General features: G+C 40.7%; 1 protein-coding gene across 1 annotated transcript in view; it reads left to right on the top strand.

Moving 5' to 3' along the window:
- The first annotated feature begins 6,265 nt into the window (after nucleotides 1–6,265).
- Nucleotides 6,266–12,539, top strand: part of phtf (putative homeodomain transcription factor) — a 157,787-nt gene continuing 151,513 nt past the window's right edge. Inside the window, exon 1 of the mRNA XM_068381502.1 lies at nucleotides 6,266–6,375. The gene's annotated coding sequence lies outside the window, so the exon portion shown is untranslated. The remainder of the gene's footprint in view (nucleotides 6,376–12,539) is intronic.

Below are 12,539 nucleotides of genomic sequence, written 5' to 3'. Positions count from 1 at the left end.
GGTTTATTCGTCAGCACGTGTGTATTGTAACACAAGTTGTGCTTTGAATAAAATTATATGATTTTGTAATCAAACCTAAGTGATCTAGAATGCTTGCTGATAGTTATACTGTGCAAATCATACAGGAGATATATAAGGCGTTATTTCCAGCGTTCATCCCCGTGGTTAATAAAGGGATATCTTTCACTCCGACTCCATATTAAACACGGATATCCAATCTCGATGTGCATAGCATATCGTATTCCATAAGGTTCGTGATTTTTTCAATCGAATATGGAAAGTAATATATTTAGATTCAATTATAGATTCATATACTGTATATATATATATATATATATATATATATATATATATATATATATATATATATATATATATATATATATATATATATATATATACTGTGAATGTGTGTGTGTACATGCTTCCATGGTATTAGATTACATCATTTACATGTGGCGTAAATGATGGAAAGCCACGAGGAAGTGAATATGAAGGCAAAGATACAAAGGACTTGTGTATATTTTAATGCATTTTCGGATATGTATTGAGGATATACGAGGGTATAATCAGTATAAATGGCTATACCCAAAGGAATATCGTTGAATCCTCTATAATCTCCTGAACCAAAGGTAGACATTTGAATCTAAGCCCTGGTCTGTTTTCCGTTAATCCAGTGTTATCCTTCTATCTAAAATCTGACTTTTCCGGAATTTTGAAAACATTGACAGCTGTTGGATCCCTTACTCTTGTATAAATACGGTGTCTTTGTATGTGTATTCTCATTGTTGAGTCTGTTGATGTCTCTAATGGACGCAAGTACTAACTCCAATCAAGTCTTTTCGTTTTACCTTCCGTGGCTATAATACATTTTATATTCATCACGTGTCAGCTTTCGTGATTTCTACACACGCACACACACACACACACACACATATATATATATATATATATATATATATATATATATATATATATATATATATATATATATATATATATATATATATATATATTGTACGTGTGTATCTATGTATGCATATAGTCCTACATACTACAATTAACACAGCGAATGCAGAGCTTAAATTAATTCAGATATTGGTTTTATTGAACAATTGCCACATTTGAACATAAAATCACAATTTGCTGTGAGGTTTTTTCGCAAATTCCAAACAAAATCGAGATTCATAAACCTAAATGAGACTTATTTTCAGTTATGTTTATATATTTTTCTTTCAAGTCTATCATATTCAACTTTGTCTTCATTATCCTTAGTGTTAATTTCACCTGTGTATAATCTAGTTTTCAAATATGTGGCCCTAAGACTATACAATAAGCTTCCACTAGACATCCGAAAGACTGAAGATATTAAAACTTTCAGGAAACAATATGAAGACTTTCTGTTTTCCAAGTGCTTCGATAATGTGGATTTGGCAATAAACGGAGAATATGCAATTTGAAATAAATGCCTTGGAATATATACGATAAAATGACGGTGAAGGTCCTGTAGAGAGTATGGTTCCCCTGCTGTATAGGACCAGAAAAGCAAGTAAAACAGTACCAGCTAGCAACTGTGCAGAACTTGGGTAACATCTGCTGTCATGAATTACATCATTAAATCAGATGATAAACGGCTACTTTAAGAGATAGTGGAATACAAAATAAGGGAAGCATTTGAGCTTGGTGGAAAAAAAAAAAGTCTTTTAGAAATATGTTAAAAATATATTATTGAAATTAAGGAGGTAGGGAAGTATAGAAAGCAAGAAGTTGCGAAATGATTAAAATGTAAGGTGGTAAATTAAATTAAAAGAAAATAAAGCAGAAATTACACTTGAGCTTTGTAAATGGTAATGACAGAAGAGATTCTGTAAACCGCCGGCAGAAATTTATACAATGTATTTTTTGAGACAAGGATTTAAGTAACATTATTCCAGAAAATTTAAAATGTATATATATATATATATATATATATATATATATATATATATATATATATATATATATATATATATATATATATATATATATATATATATATACCAATAATTTCCGTTTCTCAATCCATCATAAAATCATGTATACATACATATATATATATATATATATATATATATATATATATATATATATATATATATATATATATATATATATATAATTTTATAATGGATTGAAAAACGGGAATTGAAAATCTCACCTTGATAGATGATAGGATATGCAAACCAAAAATAAATTTTACTTCAAAAATGGAAAATGACTGCAGTCTACCGTCATTGGATAACAACTGAAATAAGTGAAATAATGAGTTTTAATAAATCTGAATAGATAACCGACCCATTTTTATTCAAGCCTCAATAATAAATTCAATAAATTGTTATTCACATCAATGTTTTAATGATGATTATACAGTATATGTAAGAATATTAATGTTAATGAGAATGTATGAGGTCATATTTATTACCTCCGCCAACAAAGCTGGAATGTTATACTTTCGTCCTTGTTTGTTTGTGTGTGTGTATGTGTTTGATTGCGAACAGCTTCCTGACCACAATTTCAATCGTGGAGTAATGAAACTTGCAGTGATAAACTTCTATGTAAAAAGCTGGTAATGATTACATTTTGGACGGTCAAAGTCACAGTCAAGCAAAAAATGTTCAATTCATGTAATTAGCCATACGTTTGGCGATCGTTGTCACAGAGACTTCAAATTTGGTTCATATTTGAATGTATGAATATCCACGAAAATTAATACTTGTTAAGGTCAAAGGTCAAGGTCGAGCAAAAGGTTGAGAGATAAGCTGCCGTGGCGGAGATCTGCGCTGTACTGAGTGCCCCTCTAGTTTCTGTTATGATTTGCACGGCATGATCATCAATTGCTTCTGGCTGTAATAATGTAATAACTTTTATTCGCAGAACAGTATGTGTGCAAATATACTCATGCTGGTGAATCAAGGAAAGACCAAAAACATACAATAGGATCACTAATGGAATTAACTTTTCCTCCAAGAACTTATGTAGAATAAAGAAATTGTGCTTTGAGCTTATTTTATCTAACTTTAGGCAGTATATCCTACTGTAGCAGTCCATGTTTACCAACGTTTATACAAGTACAAGTGGATGAGGAACCTGGTGGAGTAACGAGAACTTTGGGGGTGGAGGAAATTATTATTATCATTATTACTAGCCAAGCTACAACCCTATTTGGAAAAGCAAGATGCTATAAGCCCAAGGGCTCCAACAGGGAAAAGTAGCCCGGTGGGGAAAGGAAACAAGGAAATAAATAAATGATGAGAATAAATTAATAATATATCATTCTCAAAACAGTAACACCGTCAAAACAGATATGTCCTATATAAACTATAAACAACGTCAAAAAACAGGTATGTCATATATAAACAATAAAAAGACTCATGTCAGCCTGGTCAACATAAAAACATTTGCTCCAGCTTTGAACTTTTGAAGTTCTATTGATTCAACTACCCGACTAGGAAGATCATTCCACAACTTGGTAACAGCTGGAATAAAACTTCTAGAATACTGTGTAGTATTGAACCTCATGATGGAGAAGGCCTGGCTATTAGAATTAACTGCCTGCCTAGTATTACGAACATGATAGAATTGTCCAGGGAGATCTAAATGTAAATCTCGATTAAGTCACTGGCAGTAAGGGTGATGGATCGGGTTTAAGGCGATATATAAAATGTCTCTTCAGCTTATACTCTCGATGCCTGGCCGATGTTCTTACTGGAATCAATATGGACCGGCAGGGGTTACTTGCCTTAGATAGACACCGTACATCACAAGGAACTGGTTATCCTTTGATGAGTCCTCTTGGAGCCCTTTGCGTTAATAGGCGTAGGAGGAGATGATGGTGACGAAATCTATCAGCTGAATTAATGTATATTCTAGGATGCAGACTTATAGAGTTTATATTACTAGATCTTGTTATCAGGTTATATGACTATAGGACCAATCAATTTTATGTGAATTATCACATATGTGTACAAAATGAGCCTTATTTAGTTAACCATCTCCAACTTGATATATATGGAGAATTATTCTGGAAATTGCTAGTCTGGCGTAATAAATGAGTCACAATCCACCTACCTTTTTATAAGATCTAGATAGGTAGTACGTTGGCCAAGGCACCAATCACTCATTGAGATTCTACCGCTAGAGAGTTATTGGGTCCTTTGAGTGGCCACACAGCACTACATTGTATCTCAGATCTCTCTGGTTATGGCTCATTTTTTCTTTGCCTACACATACAACGAAAATTCTAGCATATTCTGTACACATTCTCCTCTTTTCTCATACACCTGACAACACTTATGGGGTTAAATACTACACTGTCATTGTTCAATGGCTACTTTCCTCTTGGTAAGGGTAGAAGAGATTCTTTAGGTATGGTAAGCAGTTCTTCAAGGAAAAGGAAACTCCAAAATCAAACCCTTTTTCTCTAGTCTTGGGTAGAGCCATAGTCTCTTCACCATGGTCTTACACTGTCTTGAGTTAGAGTTCTCTTGCTTGGGTGTACACTCAGACACACTATTTGATTTGTATCCTTATCTCCTTTCCGCACTGGGCTATTTTTCCTGTTGAAGCCCTTGGGTTTATAGCATCCCGCATTTCCAACCAGTGTTGTAGTCTAGCAAGTGGTAATAATAGTGTGTAGTCCTTTACTCTATTCTGCCATTATCATTTAAAAGCCTAAAAATGGTCATTTATGCTTCATTTTTTTAAAAATTTAATTCGGCACTTTACATTTGATTTCTTATGTGCTTTTGTAGAAAAGGCTTATGATACATTCCCAAGAGAAATTATGTTTTAGTGCTTGAGGAAGATGTCCCAGAGAGGTTGGTTAAAACGGCTGAGATGTACAAAAGAACGAGGACAAAAGTAAAAACAGCAGTTGGAGAAACAGAAACTTTTGAAGTTAAAGTTGGATTACACAAGGAGTCAGCATTAAACCCGTTTTTATTTGTGCTGGTCTTGGATGTGTTAAGTGAGAGATCAGAAATGGAGAGTTGTGGGAGTTGTTATATGCAAATGATTTAGTGATTACCGCTGAAAATGAAGAAGACTTACAGAATAGGTTGTAGAGTGGCAAGAGTTTTTGAGGAGCGGTGGCTTGAGGGTAATTGTGGATAAAATATTGAGGTTATAGTGAGCAGTAAGGCAAGTAGTGACAGGATAGCCATTCATGGAAGTAGAGGTTTGGTTACAAAACAGGTGGAACAATTTAGATACTTAGAGTCGTAAGTCAGGAGGGAGGATATGTGAGACTGAAGTTGGGAATAGGATATGAACAGCATGGAGGAGTAGAGGCAGGTAGCGGGAGTGGTATGTGATCAGATGTGGACGGGAAACGTGGGATCTAAGACGAAAAGAGGAAACAAAACTTGAGAGAACAGAAATGAGAATGCTGATGTGGACTATGGGAATATAACTGACTGAAAGATTGGAAAATGATGAGATAAGAAGATGGCAGGCGTGGTAAATATTACAGAGGTGATAAGAGTGGCATGACTGAGATAGTGTGGGCAAGTGTAGAGGATGGGTGGTGGGGAGGGAATGCGGAGGCTTTGGGAGGAACCTTTTAGCTGGGGGAGGGTCGAGAGGGAGGCAGAGAAATAAATGGCGAGATAAGGTGAAGGATGGTCAGGAGAGAAGAGGTTTGGTTTCAGTCTTATATTTATGCTTTATTTTCTCTAAGGAGAGAGAGAGAGAGAGAGAGAGAGAGAGAGAGAGAGAGAGAGAGAGAGAGAGAGAGAGAGAGAGAGAGAGAGAGAGAGAGAGAGAGAGAGAGAGAGAATAATATTTCTTATGACATGAATATCTTGATAACGTTTTTGTTGAAATATAAACATGTCGATAAAATTTTAATAGCATTACTTTTCTAAATACAAACATCTTAGTAATACTTCATGACAAAACAAATGTTTTGATAGAATTTCGTGTTAACAAATGAACTTCTTGATGAATTTTAGCGTAGTTATACATAAATTTGATGAAATTTGGTACAAATTGTCAAAAATTTGATAAATTTTAATGTCAAAACAATCAGCTGGCTGACACATCGTGTTAAAAATAATCTTGTAAACATGTCTTGTCAATGAAAACACAAACACCTATGTAAATTTTCACGATAAATAAACATGTTTATATAATTTTGTGTTAAAGATAAAAATCATGATAACATTTCAGGTCAAAACATATCAATCGTGATAGCATTTAGTGTCAAAACATAAACATCCTGACAACATTTTTTTATCACTTCTTCCTCTTTCAAGCAAAGAAGAAGAAGCCGGGAACTTCATATGTAAACAAATGTCTGTGTTAGATTGTCCGAGTTCTCGTTTGTTGTCTAATAATGTAAGTAATACGCGTTCATTTACTGAGTGACTCAATTATCTAATTCAACTTGTATAAAGACGTAAAACTGTATTAACCACCATGAATGGAATGCTTATCTTAATATATATCCTCCGAAAGGCCATCTTAGGGTCAACGTGTCAGCCTTTCCCTTAAATGTCATTCTTCGATAAGGTCTCGTTTTGGGGTTTATGTATGATTACGGCTGACTTAGAATACGGCAGACTTAGAATACGGCAGTGTAAGGGGGGTTGCAGGGGGCGTTACCCCCTTAGGTAAGTAGCTAAAGACACTGCTTGTAGGTTAGGTTATGGGTGAAAGTATAGGTTGGTTGGTTTTCCATTTTGGGGTTTATGTACGATAGCGGCCACCTTTATGTATTATTATTCTAACTTAAAATATGGCAGTATAAGGGGGTCGCAGGGGGGCATCAGCCCCCCCGGTAGTTAAGTAAGTAAGGACACGGCTTGTAGGTTAGGTTAGTGGGGAAAGTTTAGGTTAGTTGATGTCCAGTTTTAATCATTGCGTGAGGAACTGGCCGCTGATATACAAAGGCTCTGGCTAATGCAAATTAGCCTCTAATATTGAATGAAATATCAGTATTCAGTGAAATCTTTGGTCTTTTCATTTTCAGATAATGAAGGGCAGGCAATTTTTTTTCTTGATCATTAACGGAGTAATGTATGATGTTTTTGTAAATTCCACTTTTAATGTTTTCCATGACCTTTTGCAAACTGTTGGAAAATACACAGTTTATATATTTTCTTTTGATCTAATGAGGTAGCTTTTAAGACTATTTGAAACCTCAAAACAAATTCAGATAGCACACTTTCACTATCGGGCACTCAGTTCTGCCATAGCTTTCTTGAATCAGGTTATATGCATCATATGGAAATATTGCTGGATACACAACAATAAAGCAAATGCCACAGTATGATTGACCTACTAAGAGTATCGCTTATACAGACGCAGTAAATTAGTGGGAATTTAGTTGTTCAGTTAAGGTCCCCAGAAAGCTGAGTGTATTTTTCCTTAACCTAATTTTTTGCATTTCTTTCTTTGAAAAGTTTCATATTGAAGAAAGTTATTTTTCCAATGGAATAATTTGTAGAGTTTATTATGATGATAATCACGTGAAAGTCATGTTCACTATTTTATGCTTGAAAATTCCAAACTGTATACAATACAAGCTCATTTTTTCAAGTACAGTATATACTACTAGATCCTCTTGCTACAAATGAGCTGTAGCCTTCTACCTCCCATGCTTTGAGTTAGCAATATATGAAATGTGTGCAAGATTAACCGTATCCCTGGTGATGCATTGAGGTATGGTAATGAACTGTATGGTAGGTTAGGAAAGATTAAACTTAGATATATACTGTAGTATTCCTTCAAATACTGTACTGGCCTACTAATATATATAAGATTTAGTTAATGTTAAGAAGTCCATTAAATCCTACCCTCCCATTTTAAATATTAAACTTAGCCGGTGAATATATAATAGCTGACGTCTCGGACGGCTCGACAGATACCAAAAACTCGCGAGCGATCGCCATGAAGGTTGCGGGTGTGACCACCAGCGCCGACTATCGGCCAGATACCGCATATACTTGTCAAGGTCTCCAGTTCTTCTCTGTCGGTCTTGTCGACAAGTTGGTTCCGCTCGCTGATGACCTTGAGTTTTCGACCTTTATGTTGAAGTACTTTATTTTGGTTGTTTTTGAGCTTTCGCTGTGACGGGTGTTTTTTCTTCAATTAAACTCTTGAAACCCTTTTTTTGGCTAGTGTTTATTGTTGATGACTTTGGTTTTGACTTGGATTTTCTCTGATTGTTCAATATGGCTGACCCTTCTCCTATCCCTGGGCCTAAATTTCGCAAGTGTGCGAGGGATTGCAACAAACGTCTTCCCAAGGCCTCTATCGACCCACATACCGTTTGTTCTAATTGCCGGGGTAAATACTGCCAATTAGGAGATCGGTGTGATGAGTGCGTGGTCTTGTCGGAATTCGACTGGCTTGAATATGACAAATATACTCGTAAGCTGGAGAGAGATAGGGTGAGGAGAAGCTCCTCTAGGTCGTTGGAATTTTCCTCCTCCCATGCCCCTGAACCTAATCCTTCCCCTGTAGTAGTTGTTCCTGAACCCCCTACTAGCACTCATGAACCGTCCATGTGGGATATGTTTCTTGCGATTCAAGCTTTAGGCGAAAAAGTTGAGTCCTTAGCATCGGACCGTAACCAACTCATGTCAGATGTTAAGTTGTTGAAGTGTGAGAGTGGTAAAACAGAAAATCGTAGTGATAAAGTGATAAGTGCGCAAAGTGTATTTAGTGTTGCGACCGAGGGTTCGTCTGTTCGTGCTTGTCGCTCCCCTAGTCCGAGACCTCTTTCAGGCTCCCATGCACCAGGGAGAAGTAATGTCGTAGGACTTAAGGGGACGAGAGGCTTTCCAACGTACAGACGTTCCCTCTTTGGTATCGTACGTTTCTCGTCAAGATCGCCCTTACCATAAGACGGGTGAGACTGTGTTCTCCTCGTCATCCGAAGACTTATCGCACAAGAAACCTTGGCGCAAGGTTTCTAGACCCTTGAAGCGAAAGTCAGTCCCTTCAGGACAGGTCCAGCGTCCTGGCTGTAGCCATTGGGACAGCTCTGACCTTTTGCAGTCGTCGGAAGACTGTTCGCCTATTAAGCGCAAGCGTAACACGGGGTCCGAGGGTCGCGGTAAAGGCAATGTTTTGCCAACACACGTTACCGACGTCACGGCCCGTTCCGACTCCCGTTGATCCGAAGTGGGTTGTCCTGCGGGACATGCAGACTAAGCTTGCCTCCCTTATGGAAGAGTATGACGTTGAGCAGGTTCGCGATGATCCTTTGCTTTCGAGTCGCCTTTACGCTGAACGAGACTCTGGCCGTCAGCCGCCCAAACGAGTAATTACTCGTCCGTTTGACGTTAGTGCTGACGTTTCTAGTACTTTGAAACGTGATGTCAGTAGTTTTTCACGTCAGTCACGTGACGTGGATCCTCCCTTGCTGCAGTCTCGTATTGACGTTCAGCCGCTACCGCCGCAGCCCCGCACTGACGTTCGCCGACCGGCTCCGTTGCCTCGACGTGACGTTGAGCGTCAGTCACCGCAGTCGAAGGTTGTTTTGCCTGCTCAGTCTATGCAGTCAAGGCAGTTCCGACGTGACGTCGAGCGTCAATCAACTTCAGCTGTTGTTGTTGGTCAGTCACAAGGATTTCAGTCCTTTCAGCAGCGGCGTGACGTCGCTTCCTCTACTGCTACTGCTGCTCCTTTGCTTGTTGACATTGCCTGTCAAGCGTTGCCGCCGCGGCAGGTCTCTCCTTTTCATGAGACTCGGCAATTGTCGGACGAGGTTCCGTCAGATGAGGAAGTTGCTGATCCCCCTCCAACTGATATTCCTTTGGGGACTTTGTCAGACGGAGAGGAGCCTAAAGCTGCTCAGCCCTCTATGGACTTTAAAAAAATCATGCTGATTTTTAAGGATCTGTTTCCTGACCATTTTGTAACTGCTGCTCCTCGTTCGCCTCCGTCAGAGTTTACGCTAGGCTTAGCTACTTCGACGCCGTCGTTTACTAAGCTAGTGCTCTCTCTCTCTTCTAAGAGAGCTTTGCGTTTGCTAGGCGACTGGTTGATCACCAGGAGGAGTTTGGGGAAGACAGCCTTTGCTTTCCCTCCTTTTAAACTGGCTTCTAGAGCGAGCGTCTGGTATGACACGGGAGAAGTTCTCGGCTTGGGAGTTCCTGCCTCTGCCCAGGGAGACTTCTCAAGCCTCGTAGACTCTCCCCGTCGCCTGGCCATGAGACGCTCTAAAGTTTACTGGTCCTCCTCGGACCTTGATCATCTCCTCAAAGGGGTTTACAGGGCCTTCGAAGTTTTTAACTTCTTAGATTGGTCGCTAGGAGCCTTAAGCAGGAAGATCTCTTCGGCCGACCGTGATGTTTCCGTGCTTATTATGTCCTGCATGGACAAAGCCATCCGTGATGGCTCTAATGAGCTTGCCGCTACCTTTACGGCAGGAGTCCTTAAGAAGAGGGAGACTCTTTGCTCGTTCCTTTCGGCAGGAGTAACTCCCTGCCAAAGGTCGGAGCTTCTCTTTGCCCCGTTGTCATCTGCCTTGTTTCCTCAGCAGTTGATCAAGGATATTGCGGCTTCTCTGGTGCAGAAGGATACCCACGACCTGATGGCTACGTTGGCGCGCAAGGCTGCTCCTTCATCGTCTTATGTCGTAAGACCCAAGCTCGATACCCCAGCTACGAGGTTTATCCCGCCCTTTCGTGGCAGAGCCCCCAGTAGGGGAGGCGCTCGTGCCGACAGTAAAAGAGGCAAGAGGAGAGGATCCAAGTCCTCCCGTGGCAGAGTCTGACTGCCCACGTCCTCAGACAGCGGTAGGGGCCAGAGTGAACAACTTCTGGCAGGCCTGGGAGAAGAGGGGTGCAGACCGAGAGTCTGTGTTGTTGTTCAAGGAGGGGTACAAAATACCTTTTGTACGGAGACCTCCTCTAGTAACAGTTCCTTTAGACCTCTCTCCCAGGTATCGAGAGGAGTCAAGGAGACAGGCACTACAACAGCAGGTGTCTCAGTTGCTAGAGAAGGGAGCGGTGGTGAAAGTCTCGGACCTTCAATCACCGAGATTTTACAACCGTCTCTTCCTAGTCCCAAAGCATACAGGAGGTTAGAGGCCAGTGCTGGATGTCAGTGCGCTCAACGTTTTTGTTGTAAAAACAAAATTTACGATGGAGACCACGAAGTCCGTCCTAGCAGCGGTCAGAGAGGGAGACTGGATGGTCTCTTTCGACCTGCAGGATGCGTACTTCCACATTCCTATACACCCGGATTCTCAACCGTATCTGAGGTTTGTATACAGGAATGTGGTGTACCAGTTCCGAGCACTGTGCTTCGGCCTCAGCCCTGCTCCTCTTGTTTTTACGAGGCTCATGAGAAATGTGGCAAATTTTCTTCATTTATCGGGAATTCGAGCCTCCCTGTACCTGGACGACTGGCTTCTCAGAGCGTCGTCCCGTCATCGCTGTCTGCAGGACCTTCAATGGACGTTGGATCTTGCAAAGGAGTTGGGACTGTTAGTGAACTTAGAGAAGTCTCAACTGAATCCCTCCCAAACGATTCTTTATTTGGGGATGGAGATTCGCAGTCTAGCTTTTCGGGCTTTTCTGTCTGCCACCAGGATAGATCAAGCCTTGCTCAAAGTCCGCCTCATGCTGAGAAAAGACCGTTTCTCAGTGAGAAGTTGGATGAGCCTCCTAGGGACTCTGTCATCCCTGGAACAATTTATCTCGCTAGGGAGACTTCACCTTCGCCCTCTCCAGTTCCATCTAGACTCCCATTGGGACAAGGGCAAGACTTTGGAAGCTGTTTCAATCCCGATCTCCGAGCCAGTAAAGACGTGCCTGAACTGGTGGGACAGCAACATAAGTCTTCGAGAGGGTCTGTCCCTGGCGGTCAAGAACCCAAACCACGTGTTATTCTCAGACTCGTTGGATTTGGGTTGGGGAGCGACTCTGGACGGTCTGGAATGTTCGGGTCTTTGGACGTCGGATCAGAGGAGCCTGCACATCAACTGCAAGGAGCTGTTGGCTGTTCACTTGGCCTTGACGAGTTTCGAGAGTCTTCTCCGAAACAAAGTGGTAGAAGTGAATTCGGACAACACCACAGCCTTGGCGTACATCTCCAAGCAAGGAGGCACTCACTCCCACACACTGTTCGTCATCGCAAGGGACCTCCTCATCTGGTCAAAAGATCGAGGCATCTCACTGTTGACAAGGTTCATCCAGGGGAAATTGAACGTCTTGGCGGACTGTCTCAGTCGGAGAGGTCAGGTGATCCCCACAGAATGGACCCTCCACAAGGACGTGTGCAAGAGTCTTTGGATGACTTGGGGTCAGCCCACCATAGACCTCTTTGCGACCTCTTTGACCAAAAGGCTCCCGACCTATTGCTCTCCAGTCCCAGATCCAGATGCGGCCCACATAGATGCCTTTCTGCTGGACTGGTCTCACCTGGACGTGTACGCATTCCCGCCGTTCAAGATCATCAACAGGGTTCTGCAGAAGTTCGCCTCTCACGAAGGGACAAGGTTGACGTTGGTTGCTCCCCTCTGGCCCGCGAGAGAGTGGTTCACA

This window comes from Palaemon carinicauda, chromosome 10, assembly GCF_036898095.1.
Source record: "Palaemon carinicauda isolate YSFRI2023 chromosome 10, ASM3689809v2, whole genome shotgun sequence".
In the NCBI taxonomy this organism is placed as follows: Eukaryota; Metazoa; Arthropoda; class Malacostraca; order Decapoda; family Palaemonidae; genus Palaemon; species Palaemon carinicauda.
Note: the sequence above shows the minus strand (reverse complement) of the source record. Positions and strands in the feature narration are given on the sequence as shown.